The 17,687-nt window shown below is 41.4% G+C and overlaps 1 protein-coding gene and 2 long non-coding RNA genes across 7 annotated transcripts in view; 2 read left to right on the top strand and 1 right to left on the bottom strand.

Annotated features, from left to right (window-relative positions):
- LOC146805257 (uncharacterized) overlaps positions 1–6,603 on the bottom strand; it is a 312,230-nt gene extending 305,627 nt beyond the window's left edge. For 4 of the 5 annotated variants that reach the window (XR_014967815.1, XR_014967816.1, XR_014967819.1 and 1 more), the window contains exon 1: positions 6,215–6,599. This is a non-coding gene — a long non-coding RNA (uncharacterized LOC146805257). Of the gene's footprint in view, positions 1–6,214 lie in introns of all 5 variants that reach the window. The other variant, XR_014967817.1, reaches the window with a different exon arrangement.
- The window catches only part of IL1RAPL1 (interleukin 1 receptor accessory protein like 1), a 2,372,066-nt gene that overhangs the window by 2,061,949 nt on the left and 292,430 nt on the right, over positions 1–17,687 (top strand). The window lies entirely within an intron of this gene.
- LOC146805256 (uncharacterized) overlaps positions 6,377–17,687 on the top strand; it is a 42,874-nt gene continuing 31,563 nt past the window's right edge. Inside the window, exon 1 of the long non-coding RNA XR_014967822.1 lies at positions 6,377–6,483. This is a non-coding gene — a long non-coding RNA (uncharacterized LOC146805256). The remainder of the gene's footprint in view (positions 6,484–17,687) is intronic.

The following is a 17,687-nucleotide window of genomic DNA, read 5'->3' as shown; positions in this document are numbered from 1 at the left end:
ATACATAGCAGCAATATTGGCCAAATGCAAGATGTTCATAAATAAGTTCAAATGCAACTCTTTAGAAATTAACACAGAGGCAAGAGATAAAATAGATAAAAGAATATAATAATCAAGCCCAGGATCTCGTAAAATTCAGTTACAACCACGCCGATCATCAGAACACTATCTGAAAAGGTGAAAAGAGTGCCAGTGTAAAAGATAAAGGGATGGAAAAAAGGAGAAAGAAATGTGGAAATATTGAAGTACATAGAAACAAACAGCCTATGTACATAAAAGCGGAGACTGGTTTCTCATATATTAGTAGAAACAAGAATTGCACAACTTCTGTCGAGGTGATCCCAAATAGGAAACGTCTGGCAGATGCCGAAGAAACCAATCGGCAATGGACATCAACTGAAGAAGACAAAAATAGACAGCAACAGAAAATAAGAGAAGCGAAAAGAGACCATGAGCAAATTCCAGCACTAGAAAAACCAATGTTACAGATGTCTAACATCATAAAGGAAAAGCATATTCATATGCAATGTATGTCAGCTAAAAAAAATGCAAATAAGTAGCAGGGAACAAAGAACAGAGAACACTCACCCAAAAATGTCGGGGATAGCCTGCAATAGTCTAATGGGGCACTGTAGGATGCACAACACAGTAAACTAGCCGTTCTTATATAAAATTGTGTAAATCTTCAGTATTGTTAAGCCCTGTGGGTGCTTTGCTATCGAACTCAAGGATGTACCTTGTTTCAAGCTATCTGAGAAGCTTTTCTCTGTTACCCCCTCTGCGTTGTGCAGGAATGTTGTCAATAACAAAATATTTGAGGCAACTTAGATCGTTGTTGTGGCATTTCTTGAAATGCCTTGCTACAGGGTAGCTGGAATCGTTGTTCACGATTGCTCTTAAATGTTGAAGAATTCTAACATGAGCTTGTAGTTTGGTGCTACCTATGTAGTTTAACCCGCATGTGCAATTGAGGACATATATCACAAAATCAGACCTGCAAGTGTAATGACCCTTGATTTGCCTGGTGTTAGGGCTAAATGGAACAGAATACTTGGTATTGTTCTGACCAAATTTACATGCCCTGCAACTGGCACATTTGAAAAATCCATTCTTAGGTTTCAGCCATGTGCCACTGGAAGAACTATGAGTGCCGGACCTGGTCAGTTCTCCCTTCATAGTTTTAGCCCTTCTGAAAGTGAGAACAGGTTTAGATGGTAACGTGGGTGCCAGAACACCATCAGTAAGCAAGATGGGCCAATTTTTGGTAATGATGGCCCTGATTTTGTGATGTTGCTTATTATAGGTTGTGATGAGTCGTGGTGTGTCAGAGAATGAGCTGTCAAACCCAGGAATGGGCACATTGGGACTAGGATTGATAGTCTTATCTTTTAACAGTGTGTCTCTAGAGATGGACTGCACTTTCTTGTAAGCGTCCCTCAGAGTTCTCTCAGTATAGCCTCTTTCCTTCATCCTCATTATTGCTTCCTCAGAGCATTTGGCCCTCTCCTCATTCGTACTACATATGCGTTACAGTAGTTTTGTCAATGTGAGAGGTAAATTTGAGATTAAAAGCACTAGTATTTAAAATCTCGATAAAGTCCACCACACTAGTAAAATCACCATTCCAGACCATAAAAACGTCATCAATATATCTAAACCATTTTACAATTTTGGAATTAAAAACATCAGCATGGGTCTCCATAAGAACCTGCTCCTCCCACCAGCCAACATGGAGACATGCATAGCTGGGGGAGAAGCAAGCTCCCATGGCGACTCCCCTCTTCTGAGAATAGAGATCACTTCCAAACATGAAATGGTTATTACACAGGGCCCACTTGATCAGTTCTAAAAGCATAACATTGTGATTGTGGTATTTGATAGGTCTGAGATTCAAATAATGTTTGGTAGCAGCGGTGCCAGTATCATGTTCAATGCCGGTATACAGTGACTCAATGTCCAGAGTCACCAAAAGAAACCCATCCTGCCATTGGATATTACTCAGTTTTCTGATAAAATCCCCAGTGTCTTTAATATAGGTGGATAGGTCTTGGACTAGCGGTTGTAAGAAATAATCCACATACCTGCTTGTGTTCTCACTGAGACTTCCAATGGCAGAGATGATAGGTCTACCTGGTACCGGCTTCGCTCCTTTGTGTATCTTAGGTATGAGATAAAGCACAGGAATGGTGGGGAATTCATTGTGGAAAAAGTTGAATTCATTGCTCGAAATCCATCCCTGTCTTTTGTAGGAGTGTAGCATTTTTTTCAGAGACTCCTTGGAAGTGTTGTAAATCTTCACGTCTATTTTTTCATAACAGTCCTCATCCGAAAGTTGCCTTTTGGCTTCTGTCACGTAATCATCCCTAGGCCAAATAACCAAGTTGCCTCCCTTGTCGGACGTGCAAATTATTAAATTGTGGTTGTTGTTTAGTTTGCAAATAAGATTCTTGTACTGAAGCTCCTTTTGACTAATCTTGGTGTTTTTGTGACTAGTAGCATAATAGAGATTTTTTAAGTCGCCAGTGACCATCTCCTGGAAAATGTCAATGGCGTCCTTGGGCTTAATGGGGATGAAGCTGGATTTTCCTCTGAATGGACTGAGACCAGCGCATGGATCGATGTTAATAAGCGTTGAGAGTCTGTCCTGTGAGGACCGTGTATTGTTAAGACTGCTTGAAGAATTGTCGTCCGTACTGTTGAGTTCAGCCAAGGTAAGAAGCAATTGGGCATCCGCTCCAGCCAGATTATGATCAATGGTGGTAGCCGTAATTTCAGAGGAAACATCAGATTTGTTGCTACCTTTGATGGTAAAGAATTTTTTGAGTTTTAGTTTTCTCGTAAAGCTGAACATGTCAACTCTAGTCTTGCAGTAGTTAAAGTTGTTGCCAGCACAGTAAGAGAGACCCAAGGATAAGATGTTCTCTTCTGCAATGGTGAAGGCAATTTTGGAAAGATTGACAATCGTATTGTTGTTGTTATATTTGTTTAACGTCGTCACCATTGTGCGTGCTTTTTTGCCTTTTTGTGCTGTGGGCCTTTCTTCTGGCACTCCGTTTTTTGTTACGATTGACCCTGCGGGTGCTTGAGGATTGCGCAGCCTCAGGGTCTGGCGGAGGTCCTCGGCTAAAAAATTCAGCTCTTCTCCCGGTTGCAAAATATTTAACACAGTATTGGAACCTCTGCGATCCATTTCTTCCCCCTCACTACCGCTGGTCATGGATGCAGAGTCGACTGTGTCTAGTTCCACCAACGTGGGGTGTCCACTAAGAGTTGGTACATCACGTGTAGTGGTAGCCAATTTGTCAGAGCGTTTTTTTCTAGCATTGTCGTATCGTCGGGCGAAGGTAAAAATCTGCCCTAATTCATAGTCCTCTTTATCTCGTGTAAAATTGCATATTTTTCTCTGTTTGATTTTTTCTTGTTTTTTGATTCTGACATCAATCTCCTTTCTCGATTTAAGAATTTCTTCTGTTTCGGTTCGTTTGCTAAGTTGCTCTTTAATCTCCTCAATTCTCTTCAAAAATATGTCACGGTCGATGCGGGCATATTTGATCAAAATTCTGACTGCATTCATAGAAGCGCTGAGGTTGTTGTCCGCCCATTCGGCAAGCATTTCTGGATGGATGTTATCAAAGTTAGGTGCTAGCATGATCCTCAAACTGCGTGGCACCCGACCTGCCTCTTCGTATTTGGTAAGCGAAATCTCCTCGCACCATTTCATCATTTCGCTTCTTTGGCATTTCTCAAGCGCTTTGAGTAAAGTTTTTATGTCGGGGTTAGGATCAGGGGCTGCGTTCATACCTTCATCCGCTCGTCTCGTTTCTAAACAGTTCCTCAGCCTCCGCCTCACGTTCCCGTTGGGCGTTACTGGACATGGCTGTGTTGTGCTGGTGATATCTCTTAGCAGTTCGGACCTTGATTAGACCGCAAAAATGGTGAGGTACTACCTCGACATCCGTGTCTGTCAGGAATCTTTCTTGCCCTTACTCGGAAGGATCACCGAGGAGTGCGTCAAGGGACACCATCCGGCAGCGAAACTCAGGGGCAGTCTGGGACATGTAGTCCACACGGGGGGCCGTCACAGATTTCCAAACAAGAAAACAGTGCACCAGGTGGCTGAAAGTGGCGGCCAACAAACGTCGAGGGGATCCGTGAAAGGTAGCAGACCCACTACCAACGAAATGATGCAAACACCAGGCGCATTGTCCCACTTCCAGGCAGGCGAAGAAGAAAGCACACGGACACCAATCGTGCTTCAGGAGAATTTAATCCAAACCAGCACCCACACAGCACGTCATTACGCGTTTCGGCCACAAAGTGGCCTTGATCACATAAAGTAAGCGCCATTGATAACAACCTTATATACACAGCACTCAAAGGTCATGTGATGGTTGTGATGATGGACATAGAAAAAAATCTATGGTAATTAGTATCTATACAAAGTGTACAAATACAATTAAAATAACTGCATAAAGAATGTATAACGAAAATCCTTAATATGGGCTGAGATTTGTCAATCTATTGTCGAGTTGAACTCATGATCAAGTGCAAAAGAGCATGTACAGTACTGTAACAATCAGTGCAAATGCTAAATGTGGCGAATGTGCAAATAGGAGTACAAACTGCAATAATATTATTGTGCAAAATACGCAATAACAGTACAAAGTGCAAACAATCACATATACTATATACATAGCAGCAATATTGGCCAAATGCAAGATGTTCATAAATAAGTACATATATATACATAGCAGACAACTCTCCAACTTCCAACTTTGGCGAATAGAGAGAGACGGACCACTGGAAGGTATGGCTGCAATTAGTTGTTTTATTCCTCAAGGATGACGCGTTTCGGACTACACCAGTCCTTATTCACATACAGGGGAAATGTTGTTCGCCATTTTTTTAACTTGTTGAAACACCACGTGATTGATAGAAATAGTAAAAATACTTAAACATTTCCAACATTTAGTATATGTATGTAATTTGTAGTCTGTTTTTCAAAATCAATCATTCGGCGATAAAAGCACATTGGATATATGCTCCTTGCTGTCTAATGGTGGCATCAGTGAGCATATCTTGTGTTGATGGAGTATTAGGCATATTGTCATCTCTTTCTTCTCCCTTATTGTCTAAATCATACAAAGTAAGCAGCGTGTTGTTATTTACTTTTTGCGCCATTGATTTTTTCTCTTTGATTTTGCATTTTCTCTTTTTGCGCCTTTCTCTCCTTTTTGTTGTTCGTCTGGTACTCTTTGTTTCTGCTGATTCCGAGGACTCAGTGTCTGGCGGTGGTCTAAGGCTAAAAAATCTACCTCTTCCCCCAAATCAAGTACTCTTGTACACCTATTCTCACCAAAACTGCTGATGCTTTCATTTTCTGATGCTGTATCACTGGTGAGTGATTCTCCTTCAGTACTGGATAGAGCTGCATTTCTGGTATTACTATTGCTCTGTATTTTACTAGTTGCCGCTTTCACTGGTTTTTCGCTGAATTTCGGTTTTCTAGCTTGTTCATATTTACGTGCGAATGTGTAAATACGTCCCTCCTCATAATCAGTTTTATCTCGAGCAAATTTGAATTGCTTGCGCATTTTGATTTTTTCCTCTTGTTTGTTTAAACGATCTTGAATGTCTTTTTTCGTTTTATTTATGAAATCATTGGGTTCTAATTTGCCTAGTGATTCTTCAATCTTTGCAATTTCAATAAGTAAAGCATGACGGTCCATTTCTGCGTACTTTATAAGTATTTTTACCAAATCCATTGATGTGTGTAAATTACTTTCTCCCCATTCCTTTAACATTGCTCGATTTGGGTCCTCGTAGCTGGAGGCTAAAAGAATTCTAAGCCCTCTTGGAATGCGTTCTGCTTCCACATATTTAGAAAGGGACTTGTGCTCCCACCATTTTGTGACCTCACTCTTCATGCATTTCTCTAATCTTTAAAGCAGTATTTTGGCGTCTTCGTCTCCATTAATGGGAGCGATATTGAGACCCCGGTCATTTGATGACATTTTTGGTAAATTACCAAACAGTTCTTCTGCTGCTGCTTCTCGCACACGAACAGCATCCGCTGACATTTTTGAGGAATGTTATTCAAATATATATTTAATACTGCTGGCGAATTCAACATCACTCCTGGCGTTGTATATCCGTTAACACCACAGCAAAGCCTTTCACTCCTCCCACCTATGCGCTAAGCCAATCTACTCACCACCATCCGGAGAGAGTGTTACTGCTTCCAACCGGTCCTCCGACCACGCCGTTTGCCGTCCCCTGGTGTGTGAATAACCTCCACGCTGCAATAGGGGGCTGTCACTATTGATCCTCCTAGATCCACACAGTTTCTCGGTTGAGAGTGGCTGCCAACTTTGCGGGAGTGGGTCCGTACACGGAAGCAACCGACTTCCGTAATTTGCACACAGAGCAGACAACTCTCCAACTTCCAACTTTGGCGAATAGAGAGAGATGGACCACTGGAAGGTATGGCTGCAATTAGTTGTTTTATTCCTCAAGGATGACGCGTTTCGGACTACACCAGTCCTTGTTCACATACAGGGGAAATGTTGTTCGCCATTTTTTTAACTTATTGAAACACCACGTGATTGATAGAAATAGTAAAAATACTTAAACATTTCCAACATTTAGTATATGTATGTAATTTGGAGTCTGTTTTTCAAAATCAATCATTCGGCGATAAAAGCACATTGGATATATTGGTAAAGTACCATAGAATGCTGAAGTTTAAATAAATATATAAATACGTAAATATTGTAATAAATCTATAAATATTTTTTGTCATCCATAAACAAAATTGTTCCAGTAGAGAATAAAACCATGAATTAACGTAGGTTAAAAACATAGATAAATACCTATATGTGCAAAATTGCTATAATTGTATAGAAAAAGAAGATCTAAGTGCAAATAGATTGGTTAATTTACACCTAATATAACTTGGAAAATAATCCATGAAAAACTACGACTCTATCATACATTTATCAGCCCTGCTAAAATGTGGAAATGTTGCAATGAAATTTAAGGAGTCATGTATTAATGAAATGCTCATATATATTTACATGATCCTAAATAAAGTGCAAGTGCTACCTTAAAAAATTGTGATGAAAAAGTTAATAATAAAAAAATCAAACTATGCATACGTAGTATACTAAAACAGTTAATTTGGTGAGAAGCGTAAAAAAACAGTTTTTTTCTCTCCATTAATGCATATACAAGAGGAGAGTTATAAATGGTCATATCATTGTGTTGAACAGGTCACCATTACTGAATAACAAGAATCTAATAAAAAACGATAAAGATATGATAAGGGCTTCCCCATGTATATCGATATCTATTTATAAGAAGTGTTGAAGGGCTTCAGTATTGTTCAGCCCATTAGGGACCTTGCTATCTAATTCTAAGATTGTTGTAGATTCCAGTTTTCGCAGCATTTTTTCCCTGTCTCCACCTCTACGTGGTTTTGGTACCACTTTGGTGACATAATACCTTAGGCAGTTAAGATCGTTATTATATTCTGTCTTAAAATGTCGTGCCACAGGGTACATCTGGACATTATTTACAATTGCACGTAGGTGCTGTAAAATTCTGACATGCACCTGTAGCTTGGTGCTGCCTACATATTGTAAGCCACAGATTCATGTCAGAACATAGACCGCAAAATCAGTCCTGCAACCAAAGTTGCCCTTGATTGCAATTGTGGGCCTGAATGGGGTAAAATATATATATATATATATATATATATATATATATATATATATATATATATATATATATATATATATATATATATATATATATATATATATATATATATATATATATATATATATATATATATATATATATAATATAAAATATATATGGGGAAATGCTCCGACACAGAACCGGCTCCACTCCAAACGGGGTCGTGCGAGTTTCCGGGTGTCGGATCCCGGCTGAAACATAAACTACAAAAAACAGTATTTTCTCTATGTTTATACCTCATGTTGGTCCTTCTTTTATGTTTTGTATGTGCACTGTATAATTGGTGATCATTTGTGGTTTGACTTTGGCTTTGAGAAGAAGATCTCCAGATCGAAACGCGTTGCCAGTAAACCTTTATGAGTGCATAAATGCTTATATACAGATGGATGAGCTGTATATTTATGTTTGCATAAGGTGGCTATGTGGGGAAGAGCCAATTCTTGAATAGTCTTCCGAATATAAGGTAGTTTTCCGTGAATCTTATGTTTGGGGTAAAGAGTTCCATAGTTTGGCTGCTTGAACAAAGAAGGATGTGCCAGTCATGCTTTTTTTCTTCTACGGTGGGATTTTGAGGTGAGGTGCCACTTTAGAGCGTAGGTTACCTATTTGGTGATTTTATTCCTGATGAAGATCGGTCCTGTTCCATGTATAGCTTAGGGGGTGATACAAAGCATCTTTAATATGGATCTTCTGGCTACCGGTAACCAATGCAGGGCTTTCAGGGTAGATGTGGGCTTGTGGTTTTATTGTAAGAGTAGTCTGGCAGCAGAGTTCTGAATCAGTTGCAGTCCTTTCATAGTTGTTAAAGGTGATCCATGGTAAGGGTTTTTTTCGTGTAATCGAGTCTGGACAGAACAAGAGAGATGGTATCCTGGACCTTGTGTGGAAATCCCAGATGGGGAAGATGCATCACAGAGTGATTATAGTAACAAAGCTTGATCTTGCTAGTTTGTCCATTTGGGCATTCATTGATAGCTTGGAGTCCATGGTGATTCTGAGGTTTCTTACTTCCTTTGATACTTTAGGCGGTGCTCTCAGGTCATCAGACCACGCGGCCAGTGGGTTATAATTTTTCCATTCGCCACACATTAGTATTTCAGTTTTGGAAGCATTCAGTTTGAGATAGCTCCATGTCATACACTGATCCACGGCTCTAAGACAACTGAAAATGTGTGAGTTTCTGATGCCTTTGGAGCTTTACAGTTTAAAGAGTACTTGTGTGTCATCTGCAGTGTAATAGCATGTGAGATGAAATTGATTGATTAGCGCCAGTAATACCTGCATGTAGATAATGAAAAGCATGGGTGAGATTATAAAGCCTTGTGTGACCCCTGCTTTTGTGAAGTACGGTTTGGATGAGAAAGAGCGATATGGATGACATTAGTTCTGTTGTGACGGTAGGATGTTATCCAGTCGAGAGCAGTCCCCTCTTTGCTGACTTCGTAGAGTCTTTGTATTAGAGTGTCATGGTCAACCGTATTAAAAGCAGCTGACAGGTCCAAAAGAAGTAGTGCAGCAACCCTTTTATGGTCTACTGTGTTCTTAAGGTCATTCCAGATGCCAATGAGGGCAGATTCTGTGCCCCTTCCTGGACGGAATCCTGTTTGGAATTCTAAAAGTATCGAATTATCTTCAGTGAATTGTGACCTCTTGGTGAACGCTGCCCTTCCTATAAGTTGGCCCAGGAAAGGTCCATTTAAGATTGGACTTTAGTTGTCTGGGTTAAGTGGGTCCAGGTTTGTTTTCTTTAGTAATTGGCATATGTATGACTTCTGTTTAGATCTTCCGGAAATATTCCTGTAGTTAAGGAATTGTTGATGATTCTTCCTATTGGTGTGGCAGCAGAGGTTTTTAGAAGAATTTTCTTGAAGAGTTGTGGTGGACATGGGTCAGAAGGGCTGCCGGCAGGCCTGCTTGCTTTCAACAGGTCCATAAATTCATTGTGTGAAGTTTGTTGGAGGGAATGGAGAGTCTGGGTTAGAATATTCTTGGATTGTTGTTTTGGAAAAGGGTCAGTGCTGGTGCTTTTTCTTTCTTTTAAATATGAGTCCAACGTACCTGCTTTGGCCAAGTAATGATTTTCCAGTTTGTCTGTGAAATCTTGAGTAACAGGATGAGCTGCTTCTAGAAAATTTGGTTTATGAAATTCTTTGAGAATTGTATAGATTTCTTTATCTGCACATGTAGCATTTTGAATTCTGTCTGAATAATACCTTTCCTTAGCTTTTTTGATAGCTGACTTGTATAATCTGTTACGTTTCTATAGGGGAAGTTTGTCTTGATTGGTGTTTGTTTTGATCCGGGTACTTCGCTGCTTTCAAATTTGATGTTTTATCTCATTTATCTCTGTATTTCTTCAAGGTGCCTGTTTTCTTTTGTTCTGTTGTGTTGTTTTTAGTGGTAGTGTGATATCAAAAGCTTCCTGAAGTCACTCCTATAATTAATTTTTTTTAACAGAATCTATAGTGTCTAGATCTGTACAGGATGTTAGTTGTGTTTCTAAGTGTTCCAAATTCAGTTTGTTCCATGGTCCGAAGGTGGATTTATGTAAGTTGGTTTTAGATGCATTGGTATGTGTTGTTTTATGTAGGAAAGCAAGCAAATGGTGGTCTGACGTGACTGGAGCCATTGTTTGAAAGGTAGCTAGTTCTCTATTAGCAAAAATGACATCTAGGATGTGTTCAGCGATGTGTGTGGGTTTGTGGACGATCTGCTGCCAATTCAGCGTGTCTAGGCCAGCTATGATTGTTGGGATGGGGCATTTTGGGTTTGTCAAACCAAATGTTGAGGTGAACCAGAATGCATAGGTTGTAGTGTAGTGTTATCAGGTTTGAAACAGTGTCTAGAAGTGTGTCTGAGAATGTTGCATTGCTAGGTGAAGGTCTATATAGAAGCATGAAGTTACAGAAGGAAGAGGGTGTAGGATTGCATCTGGTGAAAAGGGCCTCACAACATTGTATGGAGACGTCATCAGCTTTAGTGATATGTAATGTTTGCCTGAACACAGCAGTTAGGCCACCACCTCGGTTGCCTATACGGTTGTGCATATTAGTTTGATAGCCTAGAGGAACAGCTTCATGCAGGGCTGGAGCCATATCATCTCCCAACTATGATTCAGTTATGAAGAGTATGTCGAATTTTGTGTCAGTAAGAAGGTCATAGATGTGATGTTTGTTTTTAGAGAGCGAACAAACATTTTTAGTAGACAGTTTAGAGAATGTGCTTTGGTGATGTGTGACTTTGTTTTGTAGAAGAGTGAGCAGTATTATGTGGGCTTGTAGCAGGTGTGTCCTTAGTGTTGTTATTAGCTGTATGAGGATAGCAATTGTGTAGCTGTTCTGTATCGTGTTCCTTGTCCAGCAGGCTAAGAAGGCATTTTGATGGGTCTGCATGTTTAGGAGACAGTGAAAAATATCAAATTTTAAATATTCAAAGTTGTGGGATCACCGTGTTGACACACATTTCCTACCACCCAGCTTTACCACAGGTCTCCTGATAAAAATGGTACCTCATTTGTGTGGGTGGGCCAAGTACCCGCGGCAGGGAAGGGCCTAAAACGTGCTTTTGAGACATCAGAATTATCCATCACAAAATGACCTGGTTTTGCAAGGGGGATACCTGTGTTTTTGGTCTCAGGCTCGCTGGCTATCTATGAAAACCTACAAAATACAGACATTTCTGAAAACTAGACATTCAAGGGAGTTCAGGGAGGTATGCCTTGCGTGGATCCCCCAATGTATTCCTTCCCAGAATCCCCTGCAAACCTCAAATTCATCTAAAAGAATCACGTTTTCCTGACACATCTCTGCCTGGGATCACAGCACTGGCACAAATGTCCTACTACCCAGCGTTCCCTTTTTTACTCCTGATAAAAATGATACCCCTATTGTGTGGGTGTTTAATGCAGAGTCACCATAAAAATGCATATTAAAAAAATATAGGTCTTAGAGCTCGCTGTGCTATCCCTTCAAACCCTTTGTTTTTGGCACATCCCAGCCTCAGGCCCTTGGCCCACCATCACAAGTGAGGTATTATTTTACTCGGAAGACAGAGGAGACTTCAGAGTGGTAGGTATCTTTTGCCTGTATGATAATCCCAGACAGAAAGGTGAGGAAAATGTGATTTTGTAGCTAAATTTTAGGTTTGCAGGCGATTCTGCCTAAATGTTTAGGGGATCAACGTGAGCCACACCTCCATAGACTCTCCTGGGTGTCTAGTTTTTAGAAATGTCTGCGATTGATAGGCTGTCCCTGATGGCCGCGATCCCAGTGCCTAAAACGCACATGCTCCCTTGCAAAACCAGGTCGTTTTGTGATAGATAGGGGGCATGTGCGTCTTTAGTCCCGGGCTTGGCGGCCATCAAGGAAAACCTACCACACCCAGACATTTCTCAAAGCTAGATACCTAGGAGAGTCCAGGGATGTGTGGCTTGCATGGATTCCCCCATGTTTTCTTACCTAGAATATCATGCAAACTGCAAATTTATCTGAAAAAATCACATTTTTCTCACATTTCTGTGTGGGAAAGTTGTGTGATCACTGGGTTGACACAAATTTCCAATTAACAAGCATTTCCCCGTGTCTCTTGATCGAAATTATACCTCACTTGTGTGGGTGGGCGTAGTACTTGTGGCAGGGAAGGGCCCAAAACGTACTTTTGAGACATCAAAATTATCCATCTCAAAATGACCTGGTTTTGCAAGTGGGTCACCTGTGTTTTTGTTCCCGGGCTCCGCGACTATCTAGAGAAACCTACTAAACCCACATATTTCTGAAAAGTAGACACACTGGAGAGTCCAAGGAGGTGTGACTTGCGTGAATCCCCCAATGTTTCAGAACCCAGAAACCCCTCCAATACTCAAGTTTAGCTGAAACAAATCACATTTTCTCACATTTCTGTGTGGGAAAGTGGTGGAATCACAAGGCTGACATAACTTTCCTACCACTAAGCATCCCCCCAGGTCTCCCAATAAAAATAATACCTCACTTTTGAGGGTGGGCCAAGTACCGCGGGAGGGAAGGGCCCAAAACGTATGGTGGAGACATGAAATGTATCTATCACAAAACAAACTGTTTTTGCAAGGTGACCATCTGGGTTTTTGGTCCCGCGCTCGACAGGCATCTATGGAAACCTACCAAACCCACACATTTCTGAAAAGTAGACATTAGGGGGATTTCAGGGAGGTATGCCTTTTGTGAATCCCTCAATGTTGTCCCACCCAGAATCCCCTGCAAACCTCCAATTTAGCTGAAAAAAATCATATTTTTCTCACATTTCTGTGTGGGAAAGTGGTGGGATCGCTGGGTTGAAACAAATTTCATACCACCAACCAATTCCCCACATCTCCTGATAAAAATGAGACCTAACTTTTGTGGGTGGGCCAAGTACCTGTGGCAGGGGAGACATGAGAATGATCTATTACAAAATGACCTGGTTTTGCAAGGGGGACACCTGTGTTTTTGGTCTCATGCTCGCTGGCCATCTATGGAAACCTACCAAATACAGACATTTCTGAAAACTAGACATTCAAGGGAGTTCAGGGAGGTATGCCTTGCGTGGATTCCCCAATGTATTCCTTCCCAGAATCCCCTGCAAACCTTAAATTCATCTAAAAGAATCACGTTTTCCTTACACATCTCTGCCTGGGATCACAGCACTGGCACAAATGTCCTACCACCCAGCGTTCCCTTTTTTACTCCTGATAAAAATGATACCTCTATTGTGTGGGTGTCTAATGCAGAGTCACCATAAAAATGCATATTAAAAAAATATAGGTCTTAGAGCTCGCTGTGCTAGCCCTTCAAACCCTTTGTTTTTGGCACATCCCAGCCTCAGGCCCTTGGCCCACCCACACAAGTGAGGTATTATTGTACTCGGAAGACCGAGAAGAATTCAGAGTGGTAGGTATTTTTTGCCTGTATGGTAATCCCAGACAGAAAGGTGAGGAAAATGTGATTTTGTTGCTAAACTTTAGGCTTGCAGGCGATTCTGCGTAAAAGAATGTTTAGGGGATCAACATGAGCCACACCTCCATAGACTCTCCTGGGTGTCTAGTTTTTAGAAATGTCTGGGATTGATAGGGTGTCCTTGATGGCCGCGATCCCAGTGCCTAAAACGCACATGCTCCCTTGCAAAACCAGGCTGTTTTGTGATAGATAGGGGGCATGTGCATCTGTTGTCCCGGGCTTGGCGGCCATCAAGGAAAACCTACCACACCCAGACATTTCTCAAAACTAGATACCCAGGAGAGTACAGGGATGTGTGGCTTGCATGGATTCCCCCATGTTTTCTTACCCAGAATATCCTGCAAGCTGCAAATTTATCTGAAAAAATCAATTTTTTCTCAAATTTCTGTTTGGGAAAGTTGTGTGATCACTGGGCTGACACAAATTTCCTATCAACAAGCATTCCCCCATGTCTCTTGATCGAAATTATACCTCACTTGTGTGGGTGGGCCTAGTACCTGTGGCAGGGAAGGGCACAAAACATATTTCTATGAAAACCTACCAAACCCAGAAATTTCTGAAAACTAGATATACGGGGGAGTTCAGGGAGGTCTGTCTTGTGTGGATCCCCCAATGTTTTCCTATCCAGGATCCCCTACAAACCTCAAGCTAGCTAAAAGAAATCACGTTTTCCTCATATTTCCACCTGGTATCACAGCGCCAGCACAAATATCCTACAATCCAGCGTTCCCCTTTTTTCTCCTGATGAAAATGATACCTCACTTGTGTGGATGTCTAATGCAGAGTCATCCTAAAAACATATACAAAAAAATATAATGCTTAGAGTTCACTGTGCTGTCCCCTCAATCCCTATGTTTTTGGTCTTTTCCAGCCGCAGGCCCTTGGCCCACCCATACAAGTGAGGTATCATTGTGCTCAGAAGACATAATGGAAAGCTGGGTGGTAGGCATTTTGTGACGGCATGGTAATCCCAGACAGGATAAGAAAACTTTAGGTGATCCACGGATGCTACACTGCCCTAGTCTCCCCCTGGTTTCTAGATTTCAGAAATGTCGGGATTGATAGGTTTCCCTAGTTGGCTGCGGATCCTGGTACCTATAACGCAGGTGCCCACTTGCAAAACAAGGTTGTTTTGTGATAGATAGGAGGAATCTGTGTTTTTGGTCCCGGGCTCGGTGGCCATCTAAAGAGACCTACCAAACCCAGGCATTTCTGAAAACTAGGTACCTGGGGGAGTCCAGTGAGATCCCCCAATGTTTTCTTATCCATAATCCCTTGCAAACCTTAAATTCAGCTGAACAAATCAAATTTTTCTCACATCTGTGTGGGGCAGTTGTGGAATCACTGCTGACACAAATTTCCTATCACCCAGCATTCCTCCAGGTCTCCTGATAAAAATGGTACCTCACTTGTGTGGGTGGGCCAAGTACCTGTGGCAGGGAAGGCTCCGAAATTTTTTGTAGGGACATCAAATTTATCTATCACAAAATGACCTAGTTTTGCACAGGGGCCACCTGCGTTTTTCGTCCCGGCCTCAGCAGCCTGCAGCACACATGGCAATACAAAATATGCACTATGCTACCGCCTTGAAGGTGGTCACATTGTAGTACCATAGGCGGCACCGCCGACAACAAGTCCGGCGGCCCCATCTGCGCTATGATGGGGGTCGAACGGAAGTCTGACCATCATCATAATGAGGCCCAAGGTCTTTTTGTAATCAATAATTTTGAAGTCCCCACAGTACGTTTTGGACCGGTTTATTTCACGGGCACTAGGCCTACCCACACAAGTGAGGTACCATTTTTTTGGGAGACTTGGGGGAATGCTGGATGGGTGGAAGTGTGTGGCTCCCCACAGATTCCAAACCTTTCCATCACAGAAATGTAAGGAAAATTAGTTTTTTGCCAAAGTTTGAGGTTTGCCAGGGATTCTGGGAAACAGATCCTAGTGAGAGCAACACAAGTCACCCCATGTTGGATTCCCCTGGCTGTCTAGTTTTAAAAAAATGTGTAGGTTTGCTAGGTTTCCCTAGGTGCCAGCTGAGCTAGGGTCTGCAATCCACAGCTAGGCACATTGCGAAAAAAGGGTCTGTTTTCACTGGGAAAATATGATGTGTCCAGGTTGCGTTTTGAGCCGATTCCTGTCGCGGGTACTAGGCCTATCCACACAATGAGGTACCATTTTTATCGGGGGGCTTTGGGGAATGCTGGATCAGTGTAAATTTGTGGCTCCCTGTAGATTCTAGAACATTCCAGCACAGAAATGTTTTCTTTTTGCAAAGTTTGAGGATTGCATGGGATTCTGGGTACAGAACCTGGTAAGATCCACACAGTCACCCCATCCTGGATTCCCCTGGATGTCTAGTTTTCACAAATGTATAGGTTTTCTAGGTTTCTTTAGGTGCTGGCAGAGCTAGTGTGAAAAATACACAGCTGGGCGGGAAACCTCCTTTACTCTCCATGCATTACAACGCATGTCATTACCTCACATTTTTTACTCCGCAAAAAGTTTTAAAGCGCAGGGCTTTACACCACAAACCATTACAATGCATTCCCCTTTACAACGCCCCGGTGGAGTTAGAATAGTAAATTGCGTTGTAATGGACAATGTGTTGTAATGGATTGCGTTGTAAAGCCTTGCATTGTAAACGTTCTTGCAGAGTAAAAAACCCAAGGTAATTGCATGCGTTGTAATTGTGTGCAGAGTGAAGTGTCCTATTCCAACTAGGCACATTTTGAAAAGAGGGTCGGTTTTCGCTGGAAAAATGTGATGTGTCCATGGTGGGTTAGGGACCTTTTCCCGTTGCGGGTACTAGCCTACCCACACAATGAGGTACTATTTTTATTAGGAGACTTTAGGGAATGCTGGGTGGGTGGAAGTGTGTGGCTCCCCAGAGATTCCAGACCTTTCCATCACTGAAATGTGAGGACAATTAGTTTTTTTGCCAAAGTTTGAAGTTTTCCAGGGATTCTGGGTAACAGATCCTAGTGAGAGCAACACAAGTCACCCCATTTGGATTTCCCTGGTTGTCTAGTTGTAAAAAATGTATAGTTTTGCTAGGTTTCCCTAGGTGTAGGCTGAGCTAGGGTTTAAACTCCACAGGTAGGCACATTTGCAAAAAAAGGGTCAGTTTTCACAGGAAATATGTGATATGTCCACGCTGTGTTTTGGTTTGTTTCCTTTCGCAGGCACTAGGCCTGCCCACACAAGTGAGATACTATTTTTATCAGGAGACTTAGGGGAACACAGAATAAGTGATATTACCAAAAAACTTTCTTTGCATTTCTTCCTTCCAAATGTAAGACAATGTGCAAAAATTAAGACATTTTGAAATATTTCCTCTAATTCACATGCTGGTATGGGTTGCCAAAATTTAGGAGATGTGCAAATAGCCACTGCTTCTAAACTCTATATGTTGTTCCCATTTTGGAACTATATAGGTTTCCTTGATACCTATTTGTCACTCTTCATATTTTACCAAATTAATTACTATATACCCGGTACACAATGAAAAACTATTGCAAGATGCAGCTCAGTTATTTCTCTGGGTACTTCAGGTGCTTGATGAACTTACAATTGCTATATATCCCCGCAACCAGAATGGTCCTCCAGACATAACTTTATATTGCTTTAAAAAATCTGCAATACTTAGAAGAAGTTACAGGTGAAAACATTGGCACAAATGGCTGTTTTTTCAACTCAATTTCAATATTTCTTTATTTTGATTGTTAGAGTCTATAGAAAAACTTTGAAGGATCTACACAAATGACCCCTTGCTGAATACAGGATCTGTCTACTTTTCAGAAATGTATAGTTTTCTGGGATCCATGGATCCATTATTGCATTCATACCATTACTACCACTAACTGGAAGGAGTTTAAAAGCACAAAAAATAGTCTCAGTAAAATGCCAATATAGTGTGAAAAAAGTTGTGTGTCTGACTGTTCCTGAAAGCTGTGA

This window comes from Triturus cristatus, chromosome 8 (assembly GCF_964204655.1).
Source record: "Triturus cristatus chromosome 8, aTriCri1.1, whole genome shotgun sequence".
Taxonomy (NCBI): domain Eukaryota; kingdom Metazoa; phylum Chordata; class Amphibia; order Caudata; family Salamandridae; genus Triturus; species Triturus cristatus.
The sequence above is the reverse complement of the archived record's forward strand: the minus strand, read 5'-3'. Positions and strand labels throughout refer to the sequence as shown.